At 40.9% G+C, this 17,759-nt stretch overlaps 1 pseudogene; it reads left to right on the forward strand.

The window, feature by feature from the left end:
• The first annotated feature begins 15,320 nt into the window (after positions 1-15,320).
• On the forward strand, positions 15,321-16,637 carry LOC116147034 (annotated as a pseudogene).
• Positions 16,638-17,759: the final 1,122 nt, after the last annotated feature.

The raw sequence follows: 17,759 nt of genomic DNA on the forward strand, positions 1-17,759 counted from the left end.
GAGAGAATACAAACTGAATGCTTAACCAACAAGTGAGGACTTAGAGCCAACAATTACCTCCATCAATAGACATGACCCAACGTATGGGCTTGACCATGAGAGGGAGTGTCGGAGTCCCACACAGACTAGGCACGCTTAAGCCCATTGGTTTATAAGAGGGGGTAATCCTCCCATTCAATAAGGCCTTATTGGGTGAGGAGTCAAGCCCACCTCAAATTCTATCATGGTATCAGAGTCAGGTTCAGTTGAGTTGGGTGCTTGACCAGCGGGTGAGGAGTTAGAGCCAGCAACTACCTCCATCAACAGGCATGACCCAACATATGGGCTTGATCGTGAAGGGGAGTGTTGAAGTCTCACACCGATTAGACACGCTCAAGCCTACTGGTTTATAAAAGGGGATAATCCTCCCATTCAACAAGGCCTTATTAGATGAGGAGTCAGACCCACCTCAAATTCTATCAACTAGTTTACAAATAGCCTATTTTTTTTTTTAAATGTAGAAAGACGAGTTAAATTAAAATTTTAATATTTTTTTTTTATGACCAGGAGTGTTCGGATCAGCTTGCGCACACTTCACCTAATCCCTCGGGACCCTTGAATTATTGATTGAATAAGAGCTCCAATGGTCACCCCTATTTGGGGTCAATGTGAATCGAACTCAAGACATCTTGAGTAGTACACCCAAAAGTCCTAGCTGACTACTTAACCACCCAGTCATGGTTAAGAAGTTCTTTCATTAACGAATATGTTCTTATATTTGTAATGTAGAATATAAAAATTGAATAGAGATGAGTGTATAGAAGTTTAATAGAGAAATCAAATACGTCTTGATAAATTTTAATATCAATTAAATATATCAAAATTTGTTGAAATTAAAGAAATGGTTCATATCTATTCACTCTATCAATTACCATGCTGAATCTAATGTATCATAAGGGATATACTTTTCCTATCGTTTTCTATGGATAGGATAAAAACAATTCTTGAATGAAGTTTTTACAAAATAACATCTTCCAAAAGATATACAAAATATGCCCATAATGGATTTAATTTCTAATTTCCAAATCATATTCGAAGTATACTTGGACTTGAATAAAGATGCCCACCATTGCTTTAGAAGAGTAACAGGTTTGCCAATTTCACGGTAGTGAATTGTTTGAAATCATAATAACCTATTGTTACTGTGAATTATGATACATGAATGAGGGAAAAATTAATATCATTGAATTATTCACATTCCTAATCTTGTGTCCTTCCACTTAGGTGAAAGATAAATTTGTACAAGCCTTTGGGCTTGTGTTCCTTTACTTAGGTGAAGTGTGAATTTGTACAAACCCTTGGTTAATTTTAGTTAGGTTTAAGTTTGACAAGTATGATCACAATTGTACTACCAAAAATGTAGAATGTTATGCCTAAAAAAGTAGGGCTGATGTAGAGTCTTGTCAGCATGGGATGGCCAGAATTTAGGAAGATTCTGCAACCGTTCAAAAGTGGCCACGCTGCATGATGACGTGAGCAGCATGCCCCTGTCAGTACAGTGGGTGAGCGCCAGGTCAGCGAATGGTTAGAAAACGTCCATGTGTCCAATCCCTGTACAAGTCGAGGAAATAACTTGGGTAGGTGAGGAATGGGACACAGAGAAGGATTTGCACGGTATCCACGCCATTTGCAGATTTAGTAATCATTACCTTGATTCATCTCACTATAAATGAGGGACTTTGCGGGATTGGCTAATTTCACTCTGGAATATCATACCTCTCTCTCTCTCTCTCTTGTATTCTCTAAGTTGTAACTCAGCTCGCTAAACGCGACCTGACCTTACTCTTATCAATACAATATTAGTGGATGTAGGATTCGCCTTAGAGCATCCGAACCACTTTAAATATTATTCTTCACCCTTTACTAAACTAAATACTTCTCTAACCACGTGTGACTTCTAAGCCCACTTAGCATTTCTAACGTGCGAATAGTTGATGTCAAAATCAAGCATCAACAGTTTGATGCTAGAAGGAGGGCCTGATTTGGTACCTGTTCTTCATCAGGAGAATCTCTGACTAATCAGTCCCACTACAGAAAATGGCTTGTGACCTTGAATTTGAGTGAACCAATTATGGCAATGAAGAGATACCCCACGTATAGGAGGACACTTCTCCCCAAGTGCTAGCAGCCCAACAAAATATCGTGGGGGATATTCTTTCAAGCTCATACCTTGATCCAGCCGTCATGAGTTACCTAGGGAGGTTCAACAATACTCTCCAAATGGTCAGCCAAAGGCTAAATCGATTGGATCGGGTCATGCCACTCGAATCCAATGAGGCGATGCCACCATTGAAAACGCTTGCAGGTTGCATGAAAGCTCGAAAAAGGGCAAAAGCTCATACCACGCGCACTACAGCGTGTCAAAGAAAGGGAAAGCAAGTGGCGCACAACGGACCCAAAGGCTCCAAGGGACTAGCAAACACTGATCGTGCCTCAGATAGAATACCTATGGCATTGCGACTCGGTGACATGTCTTGGTCAGAGCCATCGCGCAACTCCCACATAAGTGTAAGGCGGGGAGATTCCCATTATCACCAAAATGACGACTTTGGTCATTGTCGTGCAGGGGATTCCCACCGTCTACGGGTCGGTTCGTACCACTGCGAAGGTTAGGAAGATTCCCCTAACCATTCAATGCCATCACACAACTCCAGCCAGCATGTGTCGAGATTGGTTGGAACTGCCGGCCTAGGAGAAGAGGAATTCGACTTACGGTCTTTCCTTAACCACAATTGTGAGGGTCGAACCCACATTGCGAAAAGTGATCCCCAGATAGCTTTATTACCTCAGATTTAGGAACTACAGCGAGCTTTGGATCAGCTTAAGGCTTAGCGAAATGAGCAAGGGAAGGTCGCAGAGGCGTCTCTATTTTCTTCGATAGTGTTAGCTGCTCCCCTCCTGTCAAGATTCAGAATGCCCGACATGCGAGCATTCGACGGGAATTCTGATATGCAGGATCACCTGTACAAGTTCAACGACCTCATGGAACTCCACCAAGTCTCTGACTTGGCAAAATGTTGTTGCCTGGCGGTAACCCTTACTTCCTATGCCAAGCGATGGTTTAGGTTGCTCCCAGCAGGATCAGTCAGCTCGTGGCCTCAAATGAGCTTGACATTTTTGAGATACTTCCAGGAGAACAGGAAGTTCTCAATGCTTCTCAATGTCGCTAAGCTACCTGAGCAACATAAGGTAAGAGAAGGATGAGCCCCTCCAATCTTATATTGACAGGTTCTATAGGGAGCTCCACAAGATAGCTCACACTCCCGAAGAGTCCGTTTGGACTCTCATTATTGTGGGAGTTTGCCCACAGACAGACTTGTGGAAGGAGCTATAGTTTGAGGACGATGTTTCCCTAACCCGCTTCTATAACCTTACAGAAAAGTACCTCCGCAGTAAAAACTCTGTGGCTATGCTCAACCACCACGACCCCAGTCCTTTGACCAGTACTCTCGATCGGGGGGAGAACAGGAGGGCTGATCGCAGATGGGCTAATGACCATTAGTGAAAAAGAAAGAAGCAGCGATACGAGCCCAAGAAATCCTACTCCCCAGTTCCTCATCGTGATCGCAACAAGAGTCAACACACCCCTCTAAATGCCTCAGTATCAACTATCCTGGATAAGTCAAAGGAGGCCGGTTTGCTTAGAGAGCTCGATCCCATGAAAAATCGATCTTCAGCTAGAAATAATAAAAAATACTGTCACTATCATCGAGATAATGGGCACCACACTGATGAGCATCGGACCCTCAAGTAAGCAATTAAAGACCTTATTAAGCAGGGGAACTTCAAAGAGTATGTCGATGATTCTGCTCCCGTTCGGGAGAAAAATCGAAAGGAACCAGAAAAGAAGCATCGTGGTTGCAAAGGTCTCTACAGTGTAGGGATCATCTTTGGGGGACCACATCTCGCAAGGAATTCGTGAGGTGTTCATGAAAGGTATGCCCGTGAAGGAAGCATCGTGGTTGCAAAGGTCTCATAAGTGTGATGAGCACGACGCCTCGACCACCGAAGGTTCGTAGAAAAAAGGAAATCACCTTCTCTGAGAAAGACGCAGTATGATTACATCATCGCCACAATGATGCTCTCGTCATCACGCTTGAAATAGGGCGGTGTGAGGTCCACAGAATGTTGGTGGACAATGGAAACGTCATGAACATCTTATTCCAACGAGCTTTCAAAAGGATGAAACTAGATGAGGCTGACCAAAAGCCCGCCTCCATGCCTCTGTATGGTTTCACCGGGGATAATCTGATTCGCAAGGTGACAATATCGCTCCCGATCACGTTGGGTGATACCGATAAAATGACCAAAATGACTGAGTCCCTAGTAGTGGATTGTCCATCCGTTTTGAACGGCATCTTGGGACGACTTCTACTACGAAGCTTCAAAGTAGTCATCTCAATCTACCATCTAAAGATGAAGTTCCCCACCCCGACGGGGATAGGGGAAGTAAGTAAATCTCAATGCGCATCTCGCAACTGCTATGTAAGGGCAGTGCCGATGGTGTGCAAGGGAAAAAGAACCCCCATCGACATCCCAGAACAGGCAATGGTGATCAGTAGGATCGAGCCACAGCCTGGCCTAGCTGAGGACAACATGGATCCTCGTATCTAGGAATGCCCTTGCAGTGGGCCGGTTGAGGACTTATCTGAAGTATCAGTCGATTAGCGCGAGCTGAGCCGAGTGTTGAGAATTGAAAGTAATCTCAGCCCCTAACTCGCCAGTGACCTTACCAGCTTCCTCAAGGAAAATATAGACGTGTTCGCAAGGACTCATACCGACATGGTCAGGATCAGCCCGATTATCATATGCCATGCCCTGAATATTGATAGTGAGGTTAGGCTGGTCCACCAGAATAGAAGAGCAATAGATCCGGAGTGATACGCTGCTTTAAAAGTGGAGATATATAATCTTCTCTTAAATGGATCCATCCGAGAAGCACTGTACCTGAGCTGGGTTACCAACCTGATTTTGGTAGAGAAGCCTAACGATAAATGGCGGACCTACGTTGACTTCACCGACCTTAACAAAGCCTATCCGAAAGACAACTTTCCCTGGCCAAGAATCAACCAGCTCGTTGATGCCACCTCCGGGCATGAGCTTCTGAGTTTTATGGACGCCTACTCGGGATCCAATAAAATTCTGATGTATGCATCGAATGAAGAGTATACCTCTTTTGTGACATATCGGGGGCTGTATTGCTACAAGGTTATGCCCTTCGGCCTAAAGAACGTTGGGGCGACTTACCAGCGACTGGTTAACTGAATGTTTTCTGAACAGATTGGAAAATTAGTGGAAGTCTATGTTGATGACGTGCTGGTCAAATTGCATGTCGCTTCAGATCACATAGCGTATCTCGCTGAGATGTTCGGTATACTCTGAAGGTACAGAATGAAGCTTAATCCTCTTAGGTGTTTGTTTGGAGTATCCTTAGGAAAATTCTTGGGATATATGGTTAACCAGAAGGGAATAGAAATCAATCCCGAAAAGATCCAAGCTTTCCTTGACATGAAAAGCCCAACCAATAGAAAACAGGTTTAGAGTCTCAATGCGTGAATAGCGGCACTCAGTCACTTCATATCAAAGGCAACAGATCGCTGCTTGCCATTCTTTAATATACTTAGGGCCAACAAAAAGTTCGAATGGACTCCCGAGTGCAAACAGACATTCCAGAGCATTAAAAAGCACCTCGAAAAGCCACTTCTCTTGTCCAAGCCTCTCCCTCAGGAAATTCTTCTTTTGTATATGTCCGTATCTTAGTATGTGGTCAGTGCAGCTCTAATTTAGGAAGAAGACAGGGTCCAATGGCCAGTATATTATGCGAGCAGACATCTGCTGGACACCGAAATACGATATCCAGAAATGGAAGGATTAGCTTATGCCCTGTTGATCGCTTCTAGGAAGTTGCGACCTTATTTCCACTCCCACACAATCCATGTATTGACTAACTATCCGCTCAAGCAAGTCTCCAGAAACCAAAGGCTTCGACTAAATTGCTCAAGTAGGCTATGGAACTGAGTCAGTTCCATAGCCAGTACAGACCGAAAGTAACCATTGAAGGGCAAAATGTTGTCGATTTCATTTTGAAATTCTCATATTAACCGATTAAGGAATCTGAGCAACAGGCCAGCGAAGTCACCCAGAAAACCGTTTAGAATCTATCGACCTGGAGCCTCTATGTCGATGGATCCTCGAACAGGAAAAGGTCCGAGGCAGACATTTTCCTCCTTAGTCCCAAAGGGACTCACATCCACGGTATTCTTCAATTCGAGTTCAAAGCGACCAAAAATGAGGTTGAGTATAAAGCTCTGCTCGCTGGTTTACGGTTGGCAAAAGAAATGGGATCAACCGCGATCAGCATTCATAACGACTCCATGCTAGTTGTTAACTATATCTTAGGGGAATATCAGGCCAAGGAAGAAAATATGATCATCTATCTGAAGAAAGCTAAGGCCGCGCTCGAGCCATTCAAACACTTCACGATCACACAGATCCCTAGAGACAATAATTCTATCGCAGATGCCTTGGCAAAGATAGATTTGTAGCTGGACTCAGATGCGCCAGAAAGTATTCTTGTTCGGTTCATAAAGATTCCTAGTATCAGCTCACCCGAATAGGCCGTGAATGTGATAGAGTCAGTTTCTTGGATGACCCCAATTATTCAGTATCTCCAAGATGAGACCTTGCCCAACGACAAGATCAAGGCAAGAACCATGTAAACTAGAGCTGCTCGTTACACTCTTATAGGAGATCAATTGTACAAGCGAGGGTTTAGCGCCCCTCTCCTCCGATGTGTAACCGATGAGGAAGCAGACTACATCATGAGGGAGATACATGAAGGGATTTGCGGTAATCACACTGCCGCGAGATCCCTCGCCAACAAAGTTGTTCATCAAGGGTATTACTGGCCCTTACTCCAAAAGGATACCTTCAACTTTGTGAAAAAGTGTGATAAGTGTCAGCGGTTTGCGAACATACCGCGAGCTCCTTCCCACCAGCTTATAACCATGACCAACCCCTAGCCATTCTCCATGTGGCGAATCGATCTTATTGGACCCATGCCAGTTGGAAGGGGAGGGATCAAGTATGCGGTGGTTGCGGTGGATTACTTCACCAAGTAGGCCGAAGCTGAACCCTTGGCTGCGATCACCACCAAAAAGCTCAAGGACTTCTTCTTAAAAAATATAGTGTGATGCTATGAAATTCCTCATACCCTCATTTCTGATAATGGGAATCTATTAGTTAACGAGAAATTCAAGCAATTTTGCGATGAGTTAGGAATCCATAAAAAGTTCACCTCAGTCGCAAGATCGCAAGCAAATGGCCATGTTGAAGCTGTCAACAAGACCATCAAGCGTACTTTGAAAGCCAAACTTAGCGCTGTCAAGGGTAATTGGGATAACGACCTTTCTAAAGTCCTATAGGCATACAAGACAACTCCGAGAACCTCTACTTTGGAAACCCCTTTCTCGCTAGCCTATGGTTGCGAGGTGATGATCCAGTAGAAGTAAGGACCAGTTCACTTCGGAGGCACCTATTCAATGAAGCGCTTATGCGCGCAAGTCTGTAACTAGTTGAAAAACATCGCAGCAAGGCTCAGTTGAGGATAGCAGCTTACCAACAACGCGCAAAAAGGTTCTTTGACTCCAAGGTTAGGAGAAGAGACTTCCAGGTTGGCGACCTTATTCTGAAAGAAGTTCTTCTCGGTACAAGAGAACTAAGTGCGGGAGTGTTGGGGCCAAATTATGAAGGCCCATATCGTGTTGTTAAGGTGATATGACCAGGGATTTATTACCTTAAAAGGCTCAACGGTTCCGAAGTACCGCAAGCTTAGAATGTTGAACATCTTTGCTCCTATTATCAGTAATTCCGAACTCATTTTCTAAAACCCTTGTAAAGATTTGCTTTTTTTTCCTTGTAAATAAGATAACTCTTATGTAATATTGTTTCTCGCATGTGTGCCTTTCTGTTCGCATATATATCGTTTGTACAAATATTATCGCAAATAGTTAGAAAGCGACCTTGTACCCACATGTGTAATATTTGTGATGTACGAAAAATTATAAGTACTCACGAATGATTAAGGAAATAGTTTTTTTATTTATCATAAGAAAAAGCAAGTACAAATATGCGAGCACAAGAATAACTATGGAAAGCAGAAGTAGAAACCATCACTGACCTTCATTCCCAAGCCCTGAAGGTATGACCTTAGTATCTCCAGGTTGGTTGCCAACCACCTGATCGACCATTGGTTCCTCCGAGAAATATTCCTCCAGATGCTCATCCATTGGGTCAGGCCCTTGACCTTCCTCCTCGTCTTTGGCCTACGCCATGGAAGCGAGAATCCTTTGGTAGTCATCCGAGAGGTCAGTAAGGTCTATGTTCGAATTCTTTGGTCACAGGGCATAGATGGACTGGATTGACTAGTCGGCGACTTCCTCTCGATTTCCAGCTCTTGTCGCTTCATCTCTTCGGTTAACGAAACGACACCTCTCTGGGACAATAGGAGTTTTGCCTTAAGCGCCCACCTCTGCTTCTCGAAGGTTTCCCACAGCTGTGCTCTGTCCTGCTCTGCTCGCAAGGCCAGCTCGGAGTTCGCTCGTAGCTTCAGCTCTTTCTCACCAGCCTCCTTGGTCAGCCTGGCCACTGTCCTTTGGAGCTCTTTGACCTCCTCTCCCCTCCTCTCCTCTTCAGCTCGGCCTTCTGAAAGTCCACCGTGCAGAATGCAACATTCCTCTCTGACATGTATTGGTTCGTCTGAATGGTGGACAGGTTCATCTCTCTCTGTGTAGCCTCCAAGCCTCGTTTCAGCTGCAAATTCTCTTCTTTAAGCTCGACAAGCCCCTCAGCAGCTCCCAGTTGAGTCATCTGTTGGGCCAAGAGGATGGCGAGCAGAGACTGCATGGCAAAGGGAACAGGGGGTTAGATTCATTTTTATTAAAAAAGCAGGGGAAATATAAGAAAGCCCTCAACGAGGACGAACCATTTTACTTGACTTTGCAGCTGAAATGTCATGGTCATCAAGTCCGCGGGGTTGGAGGCCACAAACTGCTCAAAAGCCTCTACGAGCTGGCACTCTAACAGGGTGAACATCACCGGCCGCAGGTGCTCTGGGAATTGCCCCCACAAACTCCAGCACAAGCGTCCCGTTCTAGTGGCAGGTGGCGTCTCGCCCACTAGTTCCTTGATCGCTCTTCTCCCAAACGCCGCAACTTCCCCTAGCCCCTTGTGCGGACCCTCAGGGGCAAGTGTAGCTTTGGTCGCGCCCTTGGGGAGTCCTCCAGAACAGAAGGCCTGGTAAGGCTACGACCTCTCAAGCTGGATGCCCAAGCCCTCCAGCTCGGACTCTAATTCCTTGACCCGAAGCTGTTTCCTCTTCTTGGATTTCTAGGCCATAGTTTTTTGTTTAGCATGAGTAGCCGTAGGCTGGGGAATGCCCGCTGGCTGAGCCGACACCCCTTCCAGTGTCACTCTAACTGGGGGACTACTAGGGGTCACCCCGGCTGGCTCCATGGCACCAACCCAGGGAAAAGTGAACTCCTTAGCTCTCTACGACCTGGGCACTTTGGGCAGCATGGTTACTGCATATGAATATTGTTAGTAAAACAGTTCGCTGCATGCAAACAATAAGGTTGGCTAAGGTTACAGACACTTACTTGGTAAGGATTCCAAGGTCACTTTGGGGTTGAAAAAGTCATATTTTCTCAAGTTGGTGGTTGTCATTAGTAGCCTTGGGTCGCGACTCTGTTCGGGCAGAAGGCCGAAGGAGGTTATTCTGTTGAAGTCAGTGAGAGCCGACAACTTGGTCATCTTGTTTACTGCGAAGAAACGAAAGAGTTCGTTAGCAAAGATTAAAAGAAAGAAAATTTGCCAAGTAAAAGGAAGGAAGACCTACTCGGCTCCCTAAATTAGCAAATTCCATCATAGTGGAAAAAGAAAAATTTTGTCTTATATGCCTCGACGTTATTGGGGTAACTGTGTATCCCTCCCTCGATCGTAGATCACTTCGAGAGGTAAAAAGAGTCATTGTCTTTGCTCTTCTCTTTAAGTAATACGAGCAGCCGAGCTCTAACGTAGTCAGCTTGCCAAGACCGTTCTCGCTTCATGCGATATACATAGCCATGATTATCATATACGCTTTTGGCGTCAGCTGCAAAGGTGCGACCCTGAAGTGATCGAGGACCGACCTTATGAAGGGATGAAAGGGAATCAGTGCCCCACATTTGAATATATTCTCGGAGATCGTAGCCATTCCCTCTGGCGAATTTCGAGCTGTGTACATCCTGTGTTGGTAGAGATCTACACTAATTGCGTATTGGTCGACTGCTTTTTGAATTTCCTCTCCTGTGGCTATTGACAGGATTTCCTATGAGGGACCTGCTGGGGCATCCTGCACAGGCGAGCTCATTCCCTTGTCCTCTCTGGTCACTGAAGGGTCCATTTCTTCTACGGTCTGAAAAAGAGTGACATGCAGGAATTGCTCAGTCGTCGTACAAAGTTTTGTATGATGATGTGGAAGAAAAGATAAACATTGTGTCTTCCTTAAACCCTAGAAAAACTCTAAGAATCCTTGGAGACCACCCCCAAAAGTTCAAACCCTAGAGGATTACCTATTCTCCGTTCAACCACCCGCAAACGCCCACTGTTATTGCATGGTTACCGTCAAAACAGAAAAAGGAAAGTAATGGAAGGATCATCCTTACCTCTTGAGCATGGGGATTGAACTTTCTGCAGTAAACGTCAAGTGCAAACCAATTTGAAGGATGGAAAATCTGGTCTCACGAAAGCTCCTTGCTCTTTTTCAAAAAGTGAGTATTGTGACATTGCTTAAGGTGAGCCTAGGATTTTATAGTGGAGGAAGTGGCGATTGGTTTTCCCAAAGCCAAGCGATGTTTGGATGAAAATCATCTCTCACCGTTGATCGCGACCACGTGTCGTCAATCAGCAAGAAAGAGTAACCATTACGCCTCGAGAAATCTAATCATCGCTTCTCTCCATTGGAATAATCGAGCGATGGTTCGTTTCCCTCATCCACATTAAATGCGCTCTCATCCGCATTTAATGCTTTGATAAGGAATGTCGTTTCAGCATGACTTATATTTAATGCGCATGACTGACACTTATTGCACATAGGACACGTTTGTCAAAGTAACAGATGCCTCATTAATGGATTAGTGGCCAAAGCGCAACGGATAACATCTGAAGAGATCGTTAGGGCATAATACTCTTCGTCGCATGCCAGTTGCAAAGAAATGTGACTTCTCGCCTTCAGCAAAAATGCGCTAAGTATAGCCAGGTCGCGGACCTCGGTTAAGATAAGAGGCACATCAATATGGCACTGAATAAGGTCTGACCCAAGTCGTAGACCTCGCGGAAGGAGATCACTTCAGGTTGCTCTTAGGGAAATGTCTAGCGACCTCCCTGCAGCCAGGTCGGATCGATCAGGCGTCATTTGGAGCATGGCAAGTCAAGGCATAATTGTGTAGTTCTTAAGGTTCGATTCTCAAACCTTAAAAACTAGGTGACTTCTGTTATGCCTGAAAAAGTAGGGCTAACGCAGAGTCTTGTCAGAATTTAGGAAGGTTCCGCAACCATTCAGAAGCGGCCACGTCGCATGATGACGTGAGCAGCATGTAAAATTGAACAAATCTTGTCTAACATGCAACCCCTCATTGGGTGGTTGTACATGTAACAAAGGATCTGGGCTAGCTTGTGCGTTTCTCGATTTGCTTAAATCTTGAGAGCCAATGGGGTTCAAACCTGATACCGTGCGCCTAAACCACACATTCCAACACTTGTCCTATCACTTGAGATACCTAATGGTGGGTTTGTTCTTTGTATATGAAGCTTGTAAGTATTTCACATTATTGTTTACTTTTTTGTTTTTTTTTTTTTTTTTTTCAGTGTAGAACCCCGAAACAATAATTAGAGATCTATGATATGATAATATAATAAGTTAAATATGTAAATCTTTTATTGCAAAAGAAATTCCGTTCGATATAGAATTTAAATACAATTTTTTTGTTTCGAAAATAAGAATACTACAACTCTAAAAATGTGTTTAGTAAATAAATTTAATTGTTTTAAAACGAATAATCCTAAAAACTAGTTTTCTATAATTTTTACCTAAAACAATTCTTAATATTATATCAAACACATTTTAAATTTAAGATAAAACTAAAATTTTAATGGTACTGTAGTTTTTTTTTTTTTATCACAATAAAAAAATCTAAATATTCGATAGCAAGTTAATGGGGATAATTAAATAAGATGTGAGAGTTACCCAATTTGGAGTTCAAAATAAATTGAATTTCCTTTTAAGAGAAATATGTTCATAAATACATGCCAATGATTTATTTTTCTTCCTAAAGTTGTTAAAGTGTCAATGATTCCAAAAAAATTCAATTATTGTCCTAAGGTTCCCATTTATTAACCGACAATTTTGAAATCCAATTCCCCTTTGAAAAGTCTCTTGAATTTACACATGAAAAGTCAATACCATCTTTAAGGACCAAATTGAAAGGTAGATGATTGTGCACCTGCACTATTTTTATTTGTTGCGTGCCAACCATTAACTCTCAAACTTTGACCTTCTTCAAAGTTCTAGGAGAAAGAAGAGAGAAATCATTTTAGTCCTTTTGGCTCCTATTATTATTTATCGAGGACATCTTTTCCATACTATCATTTTAGTCTTAACTTAATAGACTGTTTGTTGACCATATTGACTTGAAAATTCATATTGAAATACGAAAATACTCATCTAAAAAATATAAGAAATGTATACAAACCACATTACACACATTAGTATTGTCTATGTAATACTTTTCATTATTTTCTATAAGGATATTTTCGTATTTTAATATTTTTAAGTTGATTATAGTCACTAAGGATTATATCAAATGACTGAAATACCCGTGCATAATTCAAACTCTTTCCTTATGAAATTATTAAACAACACATTTATACATAGTATTGTTGTGCAATGCATTTTATATTTTTTGTAAAGGTATTTTTATCATTTCAATATATTTTCAAAGTTAATTATAAGTATTTAAATGAGTGTCCTTATATATTTTACCAAAACCTAGGAATAAATTGAAATTCCTAATTCTAAAAGAAAAGGAATTGTAGACTCCTTCCTATATTCTCAAGGTGGCGGTGGCGTAGCTTCTGGTAACTTCATCACTTCACTTTCTTTCTTCTTTATTTAGCTTTTCATTAAAAATTTTTAATCCCATTAAATAAGCTTGAAAATCAGCTTTAAATCACTTATTACTAATTTAATTTAATTTGCATATGCAAATGTTGGAGAGACACATTCAGAGAATCATTTGAGTTTGTGGAACCCACTCCCATTTTAATTCCTCAAAGTTTTTTGTCCTTAAATAATTTGTGGCCACTACTATTTAATTCAATCCCTTCTTTTATTCACTTCGACACTTGTCACTTCTCCAATAAAAATTTGCTTTTCAATTTATTCTGTAACCCGCATCCAATATTCAATACTATTACATGTAAAACTCATAGTAATATAGAAGAAAACTCAAACAAATTTTTATGGTTTGAATAATAATGTAGTGGTTATAACCATAAATTAACATTATTTGATACTTAAACTGTACTTTTTTTATTTGTGATTGAAGTGTCCATTCATCGCTTACAACATTCAACTAATCTTTAACGCCCTCAAGTTAACAACCAATGAGTGTTTGTGAAACTCAACTCACGAGCTAATAAATCTCTTTTTATTATACATCAGACCATCCATCAGTTTAACTTTGTACATTCTTATTATGCTTTTAGGGCAAATAATAAGATATAAAATCAGATAAACTTTTTCATTATTATTTAATTGAAATAAATTATATTTTTTTTAAGAAATTGTGTTTTTTTTTTTTTTTAATATTTGATGTAAATCCCAAAATCTGTAAAAGCAAATGTAAAATCACTTTCAAGTCATGTTTGTTCTTATCCGCAGGTGAGGCCACTGACGGCCAAGAATATCTAATCATGTTGACTCACATTGTCTACCGTTAATCCGTAAATCTCCAACATGACAAACGAAAAGGAACGGTCATGATCGACGGGTTGACTATCTTTATGTCCCACTCACCACACAATGACACAAGATTGTTGATAAATGGAGTCATGGAGCTCATTTTTCTTTTTCATTTTCTCTTTCTACCATGCTCCTGTTAGCTCAAGCGCAGAAACAGAGCATCTAAGCAATCTTGCATCTGGTGGCCTCAAAATCTTGTGTTTTTAACTTTCTTTTTGAGTTGCATCTTTTTTTAGTGGTTAATATGGTAAATCTTGCTTTTTTTTTTTTTTTTTAATGTTTTACTTGGTTTTTCAACATGGTAGTATAGCTTTTGTGAGATCTTTGATGTTTACTGGTTAAGTTCTTTTTAAGTGAAGAAAATGAGATTTTTTGGTTTATATAGTATAATTGTGAAATGATATCTGGGGTTTTGTATTAGATTTAAATAAATGAAGATTTTTATTTTTTTTGGATATTATTGTAATTTTTTGATTAATTGGGGTCCGGACTTAGTTTTAAAGAAAACGGTATTACTTTGGCTGTTGAATCAGTTTGTTCTTAGGTGAATCTCTTAAAGAAGATTGATGGATTTTTCAGATTGTGTATGATATGACTTTGATGGAAAAGTTGGATTTTTATGTTTGTGTGATTGAAGCCAAAGGATTTGAGATAATGATCTTTATGTTTGATTTGAAGCCAACAGGATTTGAGATCAATAGTCTTTCTTGAAGTTGTTGTAGGTAATTGCGATTTTCAGGTTTTTTTTTTTTCCTTTTTTTTAAATTTTGGGTAATGAAAGTTTTGTTGGAGATCATGCTTATGCCTTTTTCCTTTATTTCTCTGATTTTAAGTAATGTTTGATGTGAAAATTATTGTATTTTTTTCTTTTCTATGTCGAGATTTGCAACAAATTTTTGTAAGTATTTGTGATCTGGAATGAAATTTTAGGTGTGAATTGCATGATCGAAAAACTTAGAAAGGTTTCGAATGGATCTTAAAGGGAGTTTATGTGCAGACACTTGGGGAAGTCTTCTTCCTCCTCAGGTGAACTACCAAAAAGGATGTCTTCTAATAACTCATCTTTTGCTGATTTCGATTGCGCACGCCTCAGCAGAAGTGGGAAGATAGATCATATTAGATTATGGCATGAGGATGAATTCTCCCTTCCCGAGTTCAACCAACCGCAAACCCATCTCCGCTTCCTTGTAACTCCAGTAACCAAATTAAATTCCCAGTTCAGATGAATGAGGGACTCCAGGCCAAAAAACTGAAGATTGATCCGAAAGCTATGCTAAACAACCTCTCGTTTTTGGAACAGAAGATCCATCACTTCAGGATTGTTGCTTTGATTGTAGGCCGAGGAGGCCAAGTGTTGGGCGACCAGATGAGCTTGTAACTCAGCAACAGCAGCTCATCACTGCCGATCTCACTTCATTATCGTTCAGTTAATCTCTACTGCCGGTAGTCTTCTCCCATCTGTGAAGAACAACCTTTCAGCTGCCGCTCCTTCCATTGGACAGCTTGGGCAGTTTACTGGGTTCTTTTTCCCCAGTGGATACCTTAAAGGTGGTGTTCAGCCACAAAATAGTTCTGGGAAAAGTTTCGAACAATCTAAACCTGTTGTCTTGGTGGCAATTGTGTGACTGAACAGAACCACACTGTTGAAGAGCATGAATTAAAAGACGAAGAAGATGCCGAAGAAGGAGAGAACCTTCCTCCTGGTTCCTATGAGATCTTACAACTAGAAAAAGAAGAAATCCTTGCACCTCATACTCACTTCTGCACATATGCGGCAAAGGATCAAGAGGGATGCAAATTTACGAATGCACATGCGAGGTCATGAGATAGTATAAAACTCCAGCAGCGCTTGCAAAGCCTCACAAGGAATCCGGCTCTGAACCGATGCTTATTAAGAGGTATTCCTGCCCTTATGCTGGTTGCAAGCGGAACAAGGATCACAAAAAATTTCAGCCTCTGAAGACTATTTTGTGTGTCAAAAATCATTACAAGAGAACCCATTGCGACAAAAGCTACATCTGCAGCAGATCACCACAAGAAATTCTCAGTTATTGCTGATCTTAAACTCATGAGAAGCATTGTGGCAAGGATAAATGGCTCTGTTCTTGTGGCACCACGTTCTCGAGGAAAGACAAGCTATTGGACACATTGCACTCTTCCAAGGCCAACGCCCGCCATTCCCCTCGATGAAACCAAAAGGACTTGCAGGGCCATCTGATCGAGAGAAGGCAATGAAGCAACTAGCAAAATTGGCAGTAGTATAAATTTCAACTTCAGCTCCAATGTTCCTACTGGAAATGGGACGCAAAATGATATGGACACCAAAGGGAGTCTGATGATTCAGCCAGTTTTTTCTCTCGTTGAATTTCGATACATGTAACTTTGATGGGTTTCATATTCCCTCGACCTCCATTCGACGATTCAGAGAATCCGTTCTCTTTCTTATTCCAGGTCTTGTAATTACATTCCAAAAACTGGAGGGGATTCGAGTTTGATACTCTCAAGTATATTTACTAAGTTAGGTTATTGCTTGCTTTAGGATTATTATAATTCTGTCATATTGTAAGTCAAGGTGATCCCATATTCATGTAATTGGTTGATCTTAAATAAATGTTCTCTACCATGAGTTTGTTAAATTATGAAGAAAACTAGAGGGAAATCTACTTCTCCAAGGTCCAGAAAATAAGCAGGTTGAAAAACTCGGATGAGAGAGACGTATCTCCATTCATCCAATTATTTAACACGCATGAATGGAAGCAAATCCGAAGATTTTTCGTGTTAAAAGAATATGGTTACTATTTTCACATTTATGCAGTGTGGTGATTTGAATCGATTATCATTCTTAAGATATAAAGCTTTGGTGAGCGTGGTGGATGCAACAACACATCAACGATTTAAGAGTTGGCCCCATTTCTGATGAATAATTGTGCTAAGGCAGGTAGCAAGTCCAAATGGCAAAGCAAATTGCAGTAAGGAGTATTGACAGTTTCTTGTCATGTATTAGAAATATTGTGAAAATTCGAATACATTCATGTGAAATATTTGAGGATGAGTCTAGTAAGTCATCACAAGTCTATCCAGTCTCCTTGGACCCCTTATAAACATACTCCAACGACAATGGCCGAAAGAACATTTTTCTTTTTAATTGTTTAAATGTAAAGTTATTGATATAATTTATATTGAAAAAAATGAGAATGGATAACCTGATACTCAACCTATCCCAATTCAACCCCTTCCCATATTTTAAATAATGGGTTGAAATGGATTAGGCAAAATTTTTATGCATTGAATTGGTTAATGTTTTAAGCCATCACAATCCACCAATTTGTCATCCTTATATTGACTAGCCTAACGTTATTACGTTATATATCTGAAAATGTAATGATATAGGTGTGATTGCATTTTCACCATTTAATTCTTATTGGTGGATAAGTATCCTTCTTTCACCATTGAAACAAAACACTCACCCTATGCCGTTTCAAAATACATTAAATAACAAACTGAAAATTATAACTGTTCTTTCTTTTAAGTCATTTTCATTAATCTTTTTTCTCTTTTTTATGTTCAATAGAGAATCAAACTTGAGACTGTGGGTTGAAGCTATACATAATCCGCTTGGTTCATCCTTACAACTAGGCTAAGAGCTACTCATAGGTGAGTC

The sequence above is a fragment of the Pistacia vera genome, unplaced genomic scaffold, assembly GCF_008641045.1.
Source record: "Pistacia vera cultivar Batoury unplaced genomic scaffold, PisVer_v2 Contig487, whole genome shotgun sequence".
Lineage (NCBI taxonomy): Eukaryota > Viridiplantae > Streptophyta > Magnoliopsida > Sapindales > Anacardiaceae > Pistacia > Pistacia vera.